This window comes from Dasypus novemcinctus, chromosome X (assembly GCF_030445035.2).
Source record: "Dasypus novemcinctus isolate mDasNov1 chromosome X, mDasNov1.1.hap2, whole genome shotgun sequence".
In the NCBI taxonomy this organism is placed as follows: domain Eukaryota; kingdom Metazoa; phylum Chordata; class Mammalia; order Cingulata; family Dasypodidae; genus Dasypus; species Dasypus novemcinctus.
This window is the reverse complement of record NC_080704.1, coordinates 6,159,490-6,178,429: the sequence shown is the minus strand read 5'-3', so window position 1 is coordinate 6,178,429 and position 18,940 is coordinate 6,159,490. Positions and strand designations below refer to the sequence as shown.

Sequence of the window (18,940 nt, the reverse complement as noted above, 5' to 3'; positions counted from 1 at the left end):
CTTATGAGTGGTGCGGCATCATCTGAGTATCAGTGTTCTAAATGCAAAATGGGTGTGTTAATAAGTATGGCTCTTGGAAAGATCCTGGATAATGAACGTAGTCATGGTTGCTGTTAAATACAAATTCACACTCACAAATATTTTAAATCAGCATTTACGAACTTTACATGAAGTAAATGCACTCTATGTTATGACATAATTAAAATGTGACCCTGCCTTCCTACAGATGAATAATGTACTGGCTCATTAGCTATGAACACTAAAGAACTCACCTACTTGGTACAACATTCTTTGAGCGTTGAAGGAATCCCAAAAGTGCATTAGATGATGTGCCCTCTTATCTTTCCTTCAGATATAAAATGTAAGAGGAGAGGGGAGTGGTGGGGTGGGAACGGTGGGGGTGAATGGGGACCTCATATTTTTTTAATGTAATATTTTTTAAAAATGAATTTAAAAAAATGTAAGAGGAAAAGGGGACTTGGCATTCCCGTCAAATGTCTTCCACGTAGCCACTTGCCTCATTATCTTCCTCACTTCCAATATTTCCATCTCACTACTTCCCATATGAGAAAGGCAGTATTGCATGAGCGCCATCCGATAAAGACTAGATTCCATGAGGAGATGATGAGAGAAGCACTAAATGGTCGTGGGGCGATTTGTGATGATACACGGACTCGTTTTATTGGAAGAGCCTCCAGAGCATGCAGAGCAGGATAGGGCCATGTCTTCTCTGACCCACTGCTTTGGGGAAAGCCTCAACTGGATGAGCATCCGTTCTTGCCAATACATGGTTTATAAAATGCCGTTTGGCCTCCGCTTCAAATTACAATTCACAGGTTTTCTAATTCCTAATTTAGACAGGCTAGACCTAACAGGAATACACAAACTCAGTGATCATTTCCAATGCAGATTGAATGGAGCAGATATGGTTGGACCATAGGTATCCTCAAGCTGATTTCATTCACGCTGAATTCTCAATGTGTGTGTGTACTAACATGGTTGGATATCAAATCCACATTGAGAGTGGCTGTGCAAGTGTCTTCTCTTGACTCTTTGCTTATCTTATTAGTGAACAAGTCAAGAATTACTGTATGCCCTTACCAGGCAGTTCTTATCACTACCCATAGAAAGTTTGTAGGGAAAGTACGTTGGTGCGGATAGACTAGTGTTGTCTTTTACTGAGTGGAGCCATATGTCTCTTCTTTTTTATAGTAAGAAAAAATTGTGTTGCAATGGGAATGGCATCAAGCAGCTTTCCATGGAGGCATTTTTAAAGGTATCTTCACAGCAGGACAATGTAATGGTAAGTATCAAGAATAATTGTTGATAAGCATCAGCCTCTCCTTTGTTACCTTACTAAGGCATATATCAAGTATAGCAGTGCTTTCATATTACTGTGGTGTTGGAGATAGTTTATTTGTATTTAACATTTATTTAAAATTATGGAAAGGGCCAAGTAGTGAATTGAAGCTCATTTGAAGTATACATAATCACATGCATTAGAAATTTAGGATTTTTAAAAGATTATTTGTTCCTCCAAATAACCACAAGGTGGATTGTGTCTCATAAATGAGATAAAAAAATAAAGGGACTGCTCTCTGACTCGACTGGATAAACCTTGGAGAAATTCACCCTCTGGCCCACTGCCCAAAAGATGCCATTTCTAGTCCAGATGAAGCATACTGAACTATGCAAGACCTGTTGTCCTTCTTGGGGCGTTTCAATGGCCCCCATATTTCATTTTACAATTTTCAAGGCCCTTGCAGAGTGGGACCCAAAAGAAGAGATGTATGTTAAACATGTAGGCCAACATTACAGGTAGAGACACTTCTCACGACCTGGAATCTGGGAATAGAGTAAAGCCAAGGAAAGGGGCAATGGGAAGAATTACTTTCATGGTACACAGAATGAGTGGAGGTTAATAGAGATATTCCACAACTCAAAAATCTGTATACGTCCCCCAAACTTAAATTTAAGAAAAGATCACCTTTGAAAACTTTAAAGTAAATGATTCTGTATTTTCATTGCCCAGCTGTCAATTCAAGCCCTACTGAGGAAGTATCTAAAATGATATCACTTAACTATTGATTATTTCCCAATTTTCTTGATCAATTTTAGTGTCATGGCTTCTAAACATTTGTCAAAATTTAGACTCCAAATGGCTTTGGAGACTCTTCTTCAAAGCTGGCCAGATAATTTCCATGTCTCCAGTTTACTCTGTATGGAACAAACATCTGTAGTTTTTCCAAATTCTAGGAGATTGCCAAGGTCACGTCATTTATTGAACAACCCTATCCATTAAAGTTGATTTCCTGCCATAGAATACAAGCTAGTCTTTTTTATTTTTCCAAGACAATTTGTAATTTATATGGACCAATTCCAAAGCCCTTTTAATCACTTACATGCACACTTGGAAGATGATCATAGCGAAATTGCCGATCTTTTGTTTGCTATTTGTATCGTGTATGGTTTATCTATTTTATCAAAGGTATTCACGGTATATGCAAATTTCTCAGCTGCATGACAGCTAAATGGTTAATAACAAAGCATTATGCAAATCCCTTCATCTCCTGAACTACTCAACAGTTTTTCTTTTGTAAATTTGGAAGAGCGGTGAATAAATAACTGTGAAACCCAAGGTCTTGAAAATCCCTTTCCTTCTCACACAACCAGCATTTTGAACAGCAACCCGATGCAGCTTTGGTTGTAATCATTTCAGTAGCTGCGGTGCAAGGAGTGCTCAGTTTAATATAATTAGGCTGTCCTAGTTCCAAGGAGAAGCTAGTGGTAATAGGTTTGGCATCAAGCTCAGCACTGAAGAGGAGTCACAGCTCATAAGATGACAGCTCACATTATGAAACCCAAAGGGAACATTCTATAAAGTGCACAATCAGGGGAAGGCAATGAGAACTTCTGGAACTAGAAGGAGTTGTTATTGTCTTATCACATGCATTTAGGTTCAATCTACATTTGAAACCACTGAGCATTATCCGCATGATTGTGTAAGAGTCTCTCTCCTACTGTGCTATGTGTGCATGTGCGTGTGTTTAATTGGTAACTGCATCCTCTGTTAAGGTGATCGCTTTGGAGTGGGTTGACTTGATTTGGGATGGCCTTTAATGAGAGGTGATCCTGTGTTGTATATCATGAATGACTTGGCATGATGAGAAATGAATGACAAAGAAGGTTTCCTTCATTGGCATTGTATCATCCATCCATTGGAGCAAAAGCACTGTGGCTACTCAGTTAAAATTATTGACTTTGGGGAAAGATGCAGGATTTAGTGGAAAAACACAAAGGCCTATGAATTAAGGCATCAACGCTGTATTCCAGGTCTGCTGCTAATTAGCCGGTTTTCCAGCACGAGGCTTCTGATATATTTAAAGATGAGAGAAGTATACATTCCCCTTATTGCTGTGAAGAATCTGTGATTACAAATTAAGACAGTGGCTAGGAATCCCAAATAGTTCTTTACGTATATTTGATACATGAACATTTCAATGTATGCCACGTTAATCAATTTTTCTATACAGAGTTAGCTGAAACTCTTTTTGGTTTTGTAACTCCCATTAAGGGAAATTATTTTTTGGAATAAATTTTCATAGTAGACTGAGCTTGCCTGGTGAGTATGACTTGGTACTAGTCAAAACAGATGACCAAGAAAAAAAATGCTCCTTGGCATTCTTGAAATCACAGCCTTCTTGAAGAGATGACCCAGGAATTAGGAAGCTCAGATTTATATGGAACTGAATTTGCTGAAAGTTCTGATGATCAGCATAATCCTAGGCACAGGAAAATGTGAACATTGGAATCATTTGTTTATATTGTACTTAGCTCTGAATACATATTACTTTAATGAGTCTTTAAAGTATTTTGTGATTTAGAGGTACATGGAGTACAAATTTAAGTCAAAGTGGTGCATCTAAACATTCTCTTTAGATGTTAGGGAGTCTGGACAGTGAATAGATTTGGGCTTATGTGTACTACAAAGACATCAAAGATTCTCAACGGACATTTCAAAGATAGAGAATAGAGTAAATTTTGTTTGAAATACTTGCTCAATCCATTTGATATGCTCACCCCCACTTAAAGAGTGTGACAGAAGCTAATAAATTGAAGAAAAACTAATAAAAAAAGATGTGTATACTATCTGGCATTAGAATTTCTGAGAACTAATCAGAATATTAAAGATAGTCTAAGATATTAAAAGAAGAGATGAGCTTGGTTGTGCAACAGTGGAGAAAATAAAGTTTTGATCATATACTTTGTTTTTAAGGTGAGTACTTAATAGGAATTAAGTATGATTATTATTGTAAAGAAAAAAAACCTCTTCACTATTTAATCTTTTTATGTAAACTAAAATGGATGCATGGAGGAGCCAGAAGAGAAAAAGCCCTAGCCTCTCGTTAATTTCTCTTTCTCTGTCAGCCAGAAAAGTGCTCTTCTTTGTCTAGGAAACTGGCATATTTGCTAAATAAAAGGATGGAAAGGATATTGTTATAGATTCCATCATAAGTGATGAATTAAATGAAAATAAGTAAGTTCTTCAGTTTAAGTTTGAAATCCCCCCATCGTACATTTTTTTTAAGATTTATTTTTATTTATTTCTCTCCCCTTCTCCCCGCTGTGTCTGCTCTCTGTGCCCACTCGCTGCGTGTTCTTCTGCGTCTGCTTGTATTATCAGGTGGCACTGGGAAACGGCGTCTCTTTTTTGTTTTTTGCATCATCTTGCTGCGTCAGATCTCCGTGTGTATGGTGCTACTCCCGGGCAGGCTGCATTTTTTTCATGCAGGGGCGGCTCTCCCTGTGGGGTGCTCTTCTTGCACATGGGGCTCCCCTACATGGGGGACACCCCTGTGTGGCAGGGCACTCCTTGTGCGCAGCAGCACTGCACATGGGCCAGCTCACCACACGGGCCAGGAGGCCCTGGGTTTGAGCCCTGGATCTCCTGTATGGTAGGCGATGCTCTATCAGTTAAGCCACATACGCTTCCCACCATAGTACATTTTAATAAATGCTCATCTTTGATCATTTTTTGTTTTACTACAAGTCAAAGACTATTTTATGTAAAATATTTTTCACTGGGAGGTCAACCAGTTTCTCCCTTGCATAAAACCGGGCTCATTGGACCATTCCTTCTTCCCAAAGTTCTAGAAAGGTGGATATTGTGGGGGCATGACATCTGCTTGGGGAGAGAAAGGACAGAGTGGGGTGAGGGAATTGCAATGTTTCCTTTGTCTTTGGCACCATATTGGGATACCATATTGGGATACGTGGGGTTCTGGGTGCAGAACAGGAGGGAAAGAACACAAGGAGCCTTTACTGAAGCTCCTTCCGGGGACACCTGACCTCTGGCCTTAACGTCGCGCGCCCATGACGTCACTTCCTGTGCGCGGCGCTCCCCAGGTGGATACCATGTCCCATAACGGTAGGGCATGTGTGGGAGCACGTGTGTGAGCGTGCCGGTAGGCTTGAATCTACTCAGCTGTTACTGCTGTGTGCAGCTTTTCCCAGCACAGCCAACGTAGCCTGGCGTCCTCCTTTCAGGGGTGAAAGGGGTGTTAGTTTTGGTTCGAATAAGCTGTATTGAAAAGAGCAAACTGCTGAAACTGCCCTGAAAGCACATTTTAAAGTAACTGACTAAAGAACCTGGACTGTTAACATTTTCCTTTACATTTCTGAAGAAAACAGACCGTCCTCTCTCCAGAAATAGGTAAAAATACTGATAAGGGTGATTAAAAAAAAAAATTAGTTTGCATCTTCTGAATGTTTTTTGTTTTTCTTTTTTGCTTCAAATGGGTAAATTTACAGTAAATATTAATATACTTTTCAACTCTTACTGAAAACAAGATTGCCACGATAAAATTATAGGGTACAATTTATTTTGTCTTGTATCTTTGCCATGCTTAAGTGACAAGTTAAATGCATGAGTTTTAAAATAAAGAACATTTTCACTCTTGTTTTTGTTTTGTTCTGTTTGCTTTCATTCATGGGTCTCCGTGAATCTTTTCTATCCCAACTATTTTCCAAACCTACAATGTTTCTTTTGTCTTTTCTATTTTTTTCCTAGTTTATTCTTCTTTTCTGACAACAGACTATATGTCAGTAAAGAAAAAAGGGAAAGTGTTTTAGTTAAAAGGAGCATCTTATGCTATTTGCAAGTTATTTATGCATAAAATAATTTTGTCTGATCTCTGGAGGACCAAGATAAATTTAGCTTTAAGTGCGTGAAAATCCTACACATCTTTCCAGTAATGAGAGAAGTCAGCCACTTGTTTGTGTAAATAAAGTTTTATTGGAACACAGCCACACCCATTCCTTTACATTTTGCCTGGGATGCTTTTGCACTCTAATAATAGAGTTAATAGTCCATAGACTGTGGACTACTAAGCTTAAAATATTTATTCCATGGCTCTTTACAAAAAATACTTCGCCATGGGGAGCACATTTAGCTCAAGTGCACAAGGTCCCAGTTTCGATCCCCAGTACCTCCTAAAAAAAAAAAAAAAAAAAAGTAGTTTGCCAAACTGTAAGTCAGAGCATGGCATGACTTGTGGTATGGAAGCAGTTCATAATGGGCTTCTTTATTAATGCATACATTAATAAAATAAAAAATTATCATGAATAAAGTGTATGTTCCCATGTTAGGAAATCTGGGTTATCTGTTTTTATATTAGGAAGTCTGGTTATCTGGTTTTATATGCAACAGAGAGGGATACTGTGGCCTTCAACAACACAACAAACAGGCTGCAGCTGACACACGCGAGTCAGCCTGCATCGCCTCCAGCTGTTCAAGTGATGGATTTCTGTTGGTCTCTGATTGTTGGGGCTAAGGTTCATAATTAAGTAGATCGACCGTGGGGAACCATATTGACTGGTTTTGCCATGCCCCAGTCCATTTATTTCACGATCCATGAGAAGGGAATGCTTGATTAAGCACAAGCAATTATTGTGATTTTTTGTTCTGTTTCACTAAACTTTCTAAGGAAGTGAATTTTATACAGTTACAACCAGGGGTTCGTTGATCTTGTTTTTTGTGTGTGAGAATTTGAGTGCAGTAATTCTGACTCAGCATGCTTCCTTGAAGTGGGTAATTAATAAAAATAGGGAATGGACTTGTTTTGTCTTTCTCTGACATGGTATTCAGTGTCACACCTGGCATGCTGTGGACCTATAGTAAATATTAACCAAATATATTTTATTATGTAGATGATTAAGGATTTTTTTGTCTGAAAAGGTTGCCCCAGCCCCCCCTTCTTTCCCTTTCCTCCGTCACTGCTGGAAACATGATTTTTTCAATTGCATTCCTATGTATTACTTTATTTAAGAGTGATGGGGTGATGGGAAGTGTAAGAGATAGAAGTAAAGCAGAATATTACATGATTTACTTGAAAACTTTTAGTGCCATGACTTACAGCGGTTGTAAATACTTTCCTTATGTGACCTTTCTCTCCTTCTGTCTCTTTCTCTCTGCACTCCTACCCCCAACAACATTGAGCAAAATTTGTGAGCTTAGTGACCCTTTGTATTAACTCCACTGTATTCCTTAGTTTTGTTTCACAACAAAGTATCGTAGACTTTGAAGCTTAAACCCTTATTTATTATATAGCTTTACCACCTATTTATTAGCTCACATTTGTGTAAGTCGAAAGTCTAGGTGGCTTCATTACATTTCTTACTTAGGGTTGCGGAAGACTAAAATTAAGATGTCAGCTGGATGGACTCTTCTCTGGAGATGCAGGGGAGAGTGTGCTTCTAACTTATGTAGGTTTTTGGCAGAACCCAGTTCCTTGAAGCTGTAGGACTGAGGTCTCTAATTCCTTGCTGACTCTGAGTTGGGATCATTGTTAGCTTCTAGAGCGCAGGGGTTCTTAACCAGGGGGTCCATGAGCTTGAATTGAAATTTTAAGAAAACTTCCTTTTTGTGGGGACCTTCTTGATGTGGGTGTGATATATTTATGAAATAATACATAGTATAGTGTGGACTTAGTAAGGGGTCAGAGATTTTCACTGGAGGGGTCCATGGAAACAAAAAGGTTAAGAACCCCTGTTCTAGAGTCTGCCTGCATTCCCTGGCTCATGGTGTTCCTCCACCATTGTCAAATCAATGCTGGTTCAAATCCTGAGGCTTCAAATCGCTGACATTTCCTTCTGCCTCATCTCCCCTCTACCCCACTCTTCTACCTTTCTGTTCTCATAATCAAGGATAATCTCCCTAAATTTAAGGTCAACTGACTAGTAACCTTAATTCCATTGGCAAAATTCCTTGAACCTGGATTTGACTTTGATGGAATAACCGGGGGCAGGATCCTTGGGATATATGTGTATCTTTGACAGTTCTGTCTACTGCATCCATCAGTGATACAACACACTGAATCGCATTTCAATGGTCAATTTTTAACGTGGCAACTGTGACTGAGAAAAAGTCCTAATTAAGGTGTATGCAGTTTGGAGTTTAAATAGAGACATTTCATTCTGCTCGGTATGCATCATAGTACATGGTACATAGAAAATTCTCTACCAGCATTGGTTGAATATAGTTGAAAGGGGTCAATTCAGCAGTTGAAGAGGAGGTGTTTTTGGTGGAGTGATGGAGACCATAAATTCTGAGGTCTGGTCCTTCCTGGACAACCTGGGTAGTTAGTGACTGTAATAGATTCCCCTACCTGACTTACACATTCAGTCTCTTGTGATAATCATGTGGTTGACGTATATTAAGAGCAGACCTCACTGAGAGGTCACTGAAAAGTGGTATGTTAATAGCCCTTTCAGATAATTTGATATTCTTTGATATGTAATGATATTCTTTGATATTATTATGTTAAATTCATTGGTCTTGCACTTTGAGTGTATTGGTTATTTGATTGACTGAATTATGAATATCTTCCAAGTGTATCGTTACATAACATTTAAAAATCATCTTTAATCAAGTTTCAGTAAACCAAACATTTTATTTTCACCAAGGAATGGCTACCTAAGTAATTTGCTCTGATAAATATCATGCAGTGAATTGGCTTAAACAAGAATTTGTGGCCTCATGGTTTTAGAGTCCAAAAGTCCAAAATCAAGGCAGTTGCAAGGCTCTGCTTGCTTCCAGCACCTGTAGTGTTCTGATGCTGACTTGCTGCAATCCTCAGGGTTCCTTGACTTGAATCTCTGCTTCTGTCACAGGGCAGTGCCCTTGGTTTCCTCTTTTGGCTTCCTCTGACTTCTACTGATTTCTGGTTTCTGTATCTTCTGGCTTCTTCCTGTGTCTGGTTCCTATTGACTGACTGTGTTAGAATTTTCTCCCTTTATAAGTCCTACATTATTCCCTATTAAGACCAGTCCTGATTTGAGTTGACCATATCTCAAACAATAGTAACATCTTCAAAAGGTCCTATTTACAAATGGCCTCATCCCTCCAGGAACACAGAGTAAGAGCATGTCTTCTATTGAGGTGTAAGATTCATGCTACCAGAGTAACTATTATTTTCTCCTTTGGAGTTTGTGAAGGAAATACAGTGTTTTATGGCATATCCTATAAGTAATAGTAATTTGGAAGCAATTGTGTACCAATTTTGAGATTCACCCCTATCATTTGCTCTAGTCTTATAGTCTCATATATATATGCACAGAAGAATATAAATTAGCATTGGCTTGTCTGCAATTAAGTCCTCTAAATGGACTAGCATTTACCTGCTATATTTTCTTCTCAATTACATAGAAAATTCAAGCCTTCCTTGGGGAATGCTTAGTCTTTCACTTGTCCTTTTAATGGTAATTGATTGGCTTGTTCAGATTATGCTGTTCTGGGAAGAAGCTTAACAAATAAAATCTGGCAAGGATATAAGAAAATGAATAGAAGAGTCCAGAGTTCAAGGCATCATTAATCTCTTACCTTTCAAGAGTTACCCCACAATGAAGGTAAACTTTCAAATGATAAAATGTCAGCTGCAGATTTTAAATTCCATTAAAAAGTGTTATTTTGATAGCATTTATTGCTGGTCTTTGCATTTTATTCTTTTATAATAACTATTTAAAATTGAAAGTCCCTAAATAATTGGATACTTTTGAAGAGATATATGTTGTATTTATTTTTCAATGATTCAACCAAACATTTGCTTACAAATCAATTGAGGGGAACTAAAGTTGTGATAATTACCATTTTATTATTTCATACTTGGAAATAAAAGTTTATAGCTTAAACATTTTAATTAAAATGGACAGTGCTGACCAAGTTTTAACACCATCAAACACACCCATATACTTGAAATTTATTACTGTTTCTGTGGGTGAGTCTTTGAACACATCTCTGAAATGATGCAGCCTCAACCATTTTTATTTTTTGAAAGAGGTAAATAGCCTTGAACAAATTGGGTTTCCCAAAACCTCTAGCCAGGATCAGAGTGACTTAAGGATAAAGCGAATTTAATCTCACTACATTTCAAAATGAGCAGATTGAAGTTCTTTTCAACAGTGATGCCGTGTTGCTTTTTTGTAGTTGAAGATCAGTTAATTGATCTTATGTCTCAAGAAGAAATTGAAATTATTCTTCTAATTTTATTTATAAACACTCAATAACACCAACCACACCATCCCTCTTCTCCCCTTTCTATAAACGTAAAATAAAACGTACAGAAACAGTTAAAGTGCTTTGGAAATAAATTTCAAAATGAATCGACTTTTCAGGGCTAAGAAACAAACTCTAGCTCTAAAAGCATACATAGTTTTTCACAAATGCTACTCACAAGGTGCTTGGTCAGAATGTTTCCAATGATCTATTTTATACAGACTCTATATTTGGAAGTAAAATGTCAGTCTTTCACTCACATTACTCCATCCCTGCCTACTCTTCTTAGCCAGTCTTAAAAAAAAAAAAGTCACGATTTGTTTCCTCACTTTCTCCTCATATCTCAGCAAGCTGCCATGTTGAGGTTTTGCATCTCAGCTGTCATCTAAAGTGACCTCTGTGATTTCTGACATCTTTGTTGGAATGCCTTCTCCCCAATATCTTTGACAATACTCTTTGCCTCACCTCTTCCTCCCTAGCAACTGCTCCTCAGTCTCCTCTCCCTTCACATCCATCCTTTTCTTCTTTGTATATTCTCCCTTGAAAAATGTGTCCCCTCTGTACCTGATGGAGTTTCTGTCTGGAAGATTCTCCATGGGCAGCTACCGTGGCCACTTTCTCCGTATCAATGCTACAATTTCTTCCATTACTTATCACAATAGTTCCAGGGTAGAATATCAGTAAGTCCATTCTTACCCATACTCTATTCCTTCATCCTGTGGACCCTGGGATGGTTATGTCCACTCCACCTCTATATTGAGAGGGGGCGTAGATTCCACATGGATGATCGATGCATGTTAACTACCTCCTCCCTTAGCTGACCTTTCTTCCTGGAGCTGAGTTTCTGGACCTTGCTTTTCTTGGAGCTGAGTTTCTGGAAAACTCTTCAGCCTTAGATTCCACACTCAACCTGAAAGTCCTTTAACCACTGACACATTTGTTGTTTATTTATGTCTGACTCTCTAGCAGACCAAAAACTTCTTAAGATTAGGAAATGATGCATTCCTGCAACTGCTGCCCGATCTCTACCACATGCTCAAGACAAAAACTTTTTCTTGAACTAATATCATAGCAGAGGCAGTAACTGAAGAGATTAAGTCAATTTCACTATTTTGTTGTTAGTCTCTTAGAAATTATATTTAGTCATGTTCCTTCTATAGCATGTGTGTTTCCATAGGATAATAGAAACCGAAGAAGTCATTGAAAGATTGAGGGTTCTTTGTACCTTTTACTGAGTTTTATTAACATGAATGTATAGTTGCTAGAAGAGTTCCAACATTCTTAATGACCTGAACCATCCTCATTTCGTACAAGCCTATCATAATGTTCCTGAAAGCTGTTGATGTACCAGTGATGGGGAGGATTAAGTTCTACCACCAGTAAATGAGGTTCATAAGATGCCTCCACTTAGAGGGGGAGAAGCAAAGGATTGGTGGCTCCTGAAGGAATATTGTTTTTTCCCCAAGAATGTTTTTCATTCACTAGAGGAAAAGTACAGGCCAAGGGGATGGAAATGAGCTGAAATCCTTGTGCAGATAGATAAGGTTCTCCTTCACGGAAGATACTATAGAGTAATAACAAGAAATAGAAGTTAACAATTAAGTGGAATAAAAGTCAGCAATTTAAACCATCTGAAGGTCATGGGAGAATGAATTCACTGGAGTTTAGAGCAACTCTGATCTCTTTTTTTTTTTTCAAGAGAAGGCATAGCTGAGGATTTTTTTTTTTTAGCTCTGTTCTGCTGTTTCTATGTTTATAAATAGTAAATGAATGTTTACTAACGTACTGAAATTACATTTAAACACTTTCATCTTAACCGGTATGTTGGTATGGTTTTATAGGGAAGTTTTGGTTAGCATTCTCCCATGTGAAAATAATCCGTTAGTGCTTTTTTCTCTCTTATGTTTCTTATTTTTTCAGTCTTTCTAAATGGAACATATTTCCTGCTGGTAATCATTTCTCTTTCTAAGGCTAAGTGAGGTGAATTTACTAAAAAACTTGAAGAGATCTTAGAGTCCTGATGTTAATTGATGTGTCACTCACTAGATGTTCCGAAAAGGTAGCTACTGCCCTTGTTTACAGCCTCATTGTCCTTAGAGGACAGGAAATTAGAAGGAAATGTCCTTAGGAAGAAAGGATGACAGATCTTGCATCACAGCTGCAAAAAACGAGGACTGTCACTCACCTCTGTCTTGGTCCTCTTTTCTCCCTTGCCTTGAGCACTAAATTTGGTGGTGTCTCATGACTTTGGAATTATCCTTCTGGCCCTGGAGAGTGGAACAGTTGCTCTCTCCAACTAATGGACATGACAGATTGGGCTTTAGGTGGTCAGTGTTCACTAGTGAAGAAACTAAAACCTGGGTGGAAAACCAGTACAACTCTAATGGAGATGAAGAGGTTGCTGCACACCAATCACGTTTTCTCTGGGACATCCCGCATACACACCACAAAATTCACAGCCATAGGCGTCTCTGTTCTTCGGAATGTCATAAAAACGATAGGAGTCGCAGAATTCTAAATTTTAATCTACTGTCACTTAAAAATATATGTTCTCAAATCCTCTGGCTCTTTCAGGCTATAGGGTTGACATGGTAGGAAACTCCAGCCCAATTCTTCTGAACTCCTTGTCTTCCTGGGCTCTCAGACTACAATAATCTTGATGCTGATGCAACGTCAGACTAAAGTTATCCCTTTCACCTGGCTGGTTTCTTGTTTTCTTGTTTTAAATTTTTTGGAAACAAAATATGCCTTATTTTCCTTGTCGTGCAATTTCACTGTTGTAGATTTTGAGAGAGGTTCAATTATTTGCGTATAGAAAGGCCAGGACTATTTTGAGAAGGAAAAATGGTTTATAGACCACCGGCCAGCCTTGGGAGCTTTCTGTTGCAAACCCGAGCCCCGAACAAGACTTTCAAGTTCCTTGTATACAGAGAGAAAAGGCCAAATGGTCCTTTTGTTTCAGTTCTCAATAGGTTTAAGTTAGCATCTATCGTTCACAGCCTAGGTAAGCTTTTAGCATGGACTTCATACATTCTAGATAAGCTTGTAGCACATTTGGTTTGCATTTCCCCTGAATATTTAAAGTTTATAAAGTTTGCATTGCTAAACTGTTTCCTGGGACTGGAGTCGTTGCCATGGTCACCAAGGGCAGGACTGCAGCCTCTTACCTTTCCACACCCTCAAGTCAGGACAGATAGTGTAGATTAAGGTTATCTCCGAAGAGACAAAAAGCCTGCCATCCATAGCCCACATCATCACAATCATCATTTGGCACTTCTTATTTATTAGAGGGTCACGGTCCTTCTAGCTGAGGCCTTCAAAAGCTTAAGTTTTGATATATCTTCATCATAGTAACTTAAAGACATATGTTAATATATCTTTGGAAGTTAAGCTCTCTCCATTTTACCTGAACTTATGTAAACTATTTTATTAAACAGACACAGAGACATAAACCAAATATGGTAAATACATGATTAGTATTTATAAAGTTTGCTCTACTTCAGATAAGTCAGTGAAGGAGATATTTTTCTTGTTTTCTGTTCAACTGACCCCATGCTGATGCTTCGTGATTTGCTTAAAGATCACAAAGATGTTGGCTGTCTTGGACAGTACTTTTATTGAAAACCAATGAAAAATCTGGAGTCCACTGGAATAATCATACCTGCATTTGATGCTGTATAGTTTCAAACTTCTTTTCATATTCATGGTTACGTTTGATTCTCCAAACAATTCCCTTATCAGGTCCATGTCCACACATAATCATGTCCATTTTTCTGGGGCACAAACTATGGTTTGAGGAAGTCTCATGGTTTCTGGAAGGTCATTGTGGGCTCCTTTGTAGTGACTGAGTAGTGTCGGAAGAGATGGCACCTTCCCACAAGGGTTCAGAGTGAGAAAATCAATGCAGGTGTGTGGAGTCCTCCTTCACTCACAGCAAAACACGGAGTTGGATGTCAGGGGGTTGACACGGTGGTTGGTCATTGTGCTGAATTATGTCATGTGGGAATATGCTCTAGTTTCCCTTGCTATTATGTTCTTTTGGTGTGGAAATCTGGTTTTGCGTCCTCCTCTGTACCTATAGCCATTATTTTTGGAGTCAACACAAGTTTTTTTTTTCATTTGTGTGACGAAAAGATGAATCCGTATTTTATCTCAGGTTGTCCTGGAAGCCACAGTGATATTCTAGAAAATGTAGGGACGAGCAAGACTTACCGAACGCAGTGAATTCTTGTCAGCCCCACTTGTCTTTTCTTTATTTAAATGCTGGGTGTGCATACTTTGGAGGTGCCTCCTGGTGTCCTTTGAAAGTATCTGGGGCTCCTACTTGATATCTATCAGCAAGTTTTCCTATTCAAAGGACATAATCCTATGTGGGAATACTGCCGGTATTTGACAGTTGACTAGAATAAACAATAAAATCTTGATTATCCTATATAGGAAATAAAATAGATATCTAGATTTATTACAGCACTTGAGTAATTAGTAGTGTGACAGGAGGAATAGAGTATTATTTCAACATGTAATGTATGGGGAGTTGTGTGCCTCTTCTATCACTGTGGATGCCCTGAAATGATCTGTTTTACCTAATGCCCTACAATTCTGCTTCCTGAATTCAGAGTTATCGCTTTGGGTTATCAGTCACAACACAGGCTTCCAGGCATATAACTTTTCCTCTACGCTAGGACCTGTTCCAAATACTTTTTTATACTTAAACATTTCACCCACTCCGTCTGGTAGTTACCATTTGTGTTTGTTTCTCATTGCTGCTACAAGAAATTACCAGAAACTGAGTGGCATAAAACAACATACATTTATGATGTTACAGTTCTGGAGGTCAGAAATCCAACAAGGGTCTCAGTGGTCTAAAACCCATGGGTTGCAGGGCTGCGTTCCTGCCTGAGGTTCTCGGGGAGAACCTGTTCAAGCTTCTAGAGGCTGCCTGCCTTCTTTGGCTCATGATCGTTTCTTCCATCTTAAAAGTCTCTGTGGGTTGAGCCCTCCTCGTGCTATCATCACACCGGTTTTTTCTCCCCTGCTTTCTTCTTCCATGGATAAGGATCCCTGGGTTTACATCAGACCCACTCTGATCATCTGGGATGATCTCCCTATCCCAAGCCTCCTGAAACCTTAATTCCTCTTTTGCCATGCGAGGTGGCATTCACAGGTTTACGGATTAGGGCATGGGCATTTGGGGGGTATTATTCTGTATACCACACATACGAGATCTTCATTTTACAGTGGAGGAGACGGAACATTGAGAGCTAAGTGATTTACTCAAGGTTGTAGGGCTGCTGAGTGTGGAGCTGTGCTTCTCACCCACACAGTCTGCTTCCAAGTCTAGACTTCATCATGACGCTATGAGCTCATTAAGTTTAACATTTGATGTTCCAAAGTGGAAGCGTCATTCCATCAACCCTTATTCGCAAGTTGGTTTTCCTGCAGAACCTTTCTCCCAACCACCCCCTCAGAAGATCTTCCATTTAGTAAGAATCAATTCTGAATGTGGTGGTCCAGACTTGTCTTCACGGAATGGTGGTACTTCCATAAAAGAGCTGGGTGGTGGGAGTTTGAACTAGATAAGGGGTGGGGCAGATCATCCTTGTGGGAATGCAAAGTCAATAGAGGTCTACTGACCTTCCAACTGAAAGCACATCTACAAGGCAATGAGATGGAAACTGGAAAGGTGGTACTTCCATAAAAGAGCTGGGCGGTGGGAGTTTGAACTAGATAAGGGTTGGGGCAGATCATCATCTCATCCTTGTGGGAATGCAAAGTCAATAGAGGTCTGCTGACCTTCCAACTGAAAGCACAATGAGATGGAAACTGGAAAAAACAAAAACAGCAAAGAGTGAAACTAACATAAATATGGAAGCAATGTGGTGTGCAAAAAAGCCAGTTTGAACAATATGGAGCTGGGGGTATTTGAATTAGAGGGTGCTCTTTTTTCCACTTGGTGACAAAGAACTTTCAACGTAGGTCATCAAACGGAAGAACTCTCTCATTATCCGGACTCAATTTGTACAGAGCATGTATTTGTAAGATTCACCAGGAAGCCCTTCCTTCACCTTGGTAAATATTTTATCTGATCAAGGCTTCACTAATGTATTTATTGGCTAAAAAAAATTTATACATAATATGTCCACAAAGTCAATGAGAACTTTAGGGCTTCACTAATGTATTTATTGGCTAAAAAAAATTTATACATAATATGTCCACAAAGTCAATGAGAACTTTCTTGGTGATACCTTTTTTTTTTCCCCTGAAGATTGACTTTTATTTAAAATATTCAACTTTACTGATGTATTTATTGCAAGAACTACTTTGAGTTACAGTGGGGTTGATTTAAATTCTTTAACATTCTAGTAATGCTGCCCCATAGCCTTTAGCTTCAATGGGTACTACGAAGTACAGGAAAATTTAAAGACCAATTAACATTTGGGGTTTTAGTGTTTAATCATGTCACGTCATGGAAAGAGAGGCTTTATTCTCAACTGGTTAAGAGCATAGGCTCTAAAAATATATATTGTGGTTTGAATCCTGGTGCCACTTTTGTCTTCTTGGACAGTTTTCAATCTCCCAACACACGTTTTCTACTCTGTAAAATGAGGTTAGTGTTTCTTTCACAGAGTGACCAAGGAATAGATGAGAAAACCATTTTCTTGAGCTTGGAACATGAAAATATTGCCTCCAAGATATACTGAATTCTGGTGGGGCATAAATACTTCATTTATTTATTTCATCCTGGAAAGAAAGGAATGTGCTTTCCAATTCTAAAACAAATATGTACGTTGAGAATGGGAATCAATTGAGCAGAATTATCCCACCAAAGACAGTGGCTGGCATGTATTTTTACCAAAAGGATTCATCAGATCACTTTGTAGGATACCTTTTCTAACATTGAAAATAAGCAAAGGAGAGGAGGTACCTGGAAATGCCCCCTTCCCTTCACGCCAGCCAAGTGACCTCAAATCTTGGGGTAAGGATTTCATAGGGGTAGCGCAAACTTCCTGATAGCCACATTCCCGAAACCCGTGAGTCTAAGTAGCAAATCTCTATCTTGAAGCTTAGTGAACTAGACAAATGTAAAATGTAATCGATGTTACAGAAAATTACATCTGTGGCCCTGTCATCACCTTTCTTTTGTCTAAATGTAAATGCTTTCCATATTGTTGTAAACTTGTGTAAGTTCCTCTTCTGGGGCCATGGATGGGATTTAATTTTCAATATAGCTAATCCTAAAATTGGAAAGCTAATCCTATAGGACTCTTTAGGTTAGCTGTTGGGTTTTGGTGGGTAAATATGAGGATATGGAAATTGTCATATTCCTGTTCCATTTGTATAACAGGCTAAAGGACATGAGGATATCTATACTTTTGAATACAGTATCTGACATGCTTGCAAAATAGTTGGAATTCATTCTACTTTAGTAGGCATTGATATTCAGTAGTTTCTTTTCTTTCCAAAGATATCTTCACATTTCCCATCCCTTGGAGAGGAAGGAAGGTGAGGGGTGAAACTGGTTGGATAGGCGTGCCGATATCTTTAGTTTCTCATCTGAACAAAAAAGGACTTGTGGATTTGGACATGCCAGTGGTGATATGATGTTCAAGTTTACTCATTTTGTGCATTCTGTTGTGGAGACAGCTTAGTTTAGGTCATCGCCCCAGGTGGCTTATTATTCAGTGTTTTTAATTAGAGCTGCTTGGGAAGACTGATAAAAATCAGTTCCACTGGTTGTTCTCTTCTCTAAAGGTATAAACGAGATTCTCGTACAATTTTAGATTAAAGCCCCTGGCCAGAGGAGGAAACACTAGTGATCCTTATGAAGGATGATGGGCAGGAAAGAAAAGGCTTGTGGTCAGAAGGAAGTATGAGGGTTCGTTGAAAGTTTAGGGCTACATGTTGGTAAGTGCAGTTGGCATGCATACCAAATACTAACCCCACTCTTGGTTCCATCCTATTTTTCTATGTAAATTTTACTTTTATTCCTATTTTGTAGGTTTTTAAAATTTGTTTTAACCTAGGTGTATTGGATGCCTTTTTTCCAGGTAACAATAGAAATAAAAATAACTGCTTTATGATATAACATGTGGGAGGAAAGAATGAAATAGCACTTGAAGAACATTGAATTAAGGTATATATTAAATGGCTTTGCCAAATGTCTAATAAATTATATTTCCTAGAGAGTATCCTTCCTACTTCTCGAGCATATTATTACATCTTTTTGTGCTACACTCACCATTTCTCACAATAGTTTTGTTTTTAAAATTTAGTTTCTTTTATTACTTGTGGCACTGTATTTCTTAAGGAAAGAAAAATTAGTAACTGCAAAACATGGTGGAGAATTTTGTCTATGTCTTGAAGCCCAATTGGATTGTACTTTATTTT

The 18,940-nt window shown here is 38.5% G+C and overlaps 1 protein-coding gene across 2 annotated transcripts in view; it reads left to right on the top strand.

Moving 5' to 3' along the window:
• The window catches only part of LOC139436191 (neuroligin-4, X-linked), a 353,424-nt gene that overhangs the window by 34,537 nt on the left and 299,947 nt on the right, over positions 1 to 18,940 (top strand). For both annotated transcript variants that reach the window (XM_071213275.1, XM_071213274.1), the window contains exon 3: positions 1,213 to 1,303. The gene's annotated coding sequence lies outside the window, so the exon portion shown is untranslated. The remainder of the gene's footprint in view (positions 1 to 1,212; positions 1,304 to 18,940) is intronic.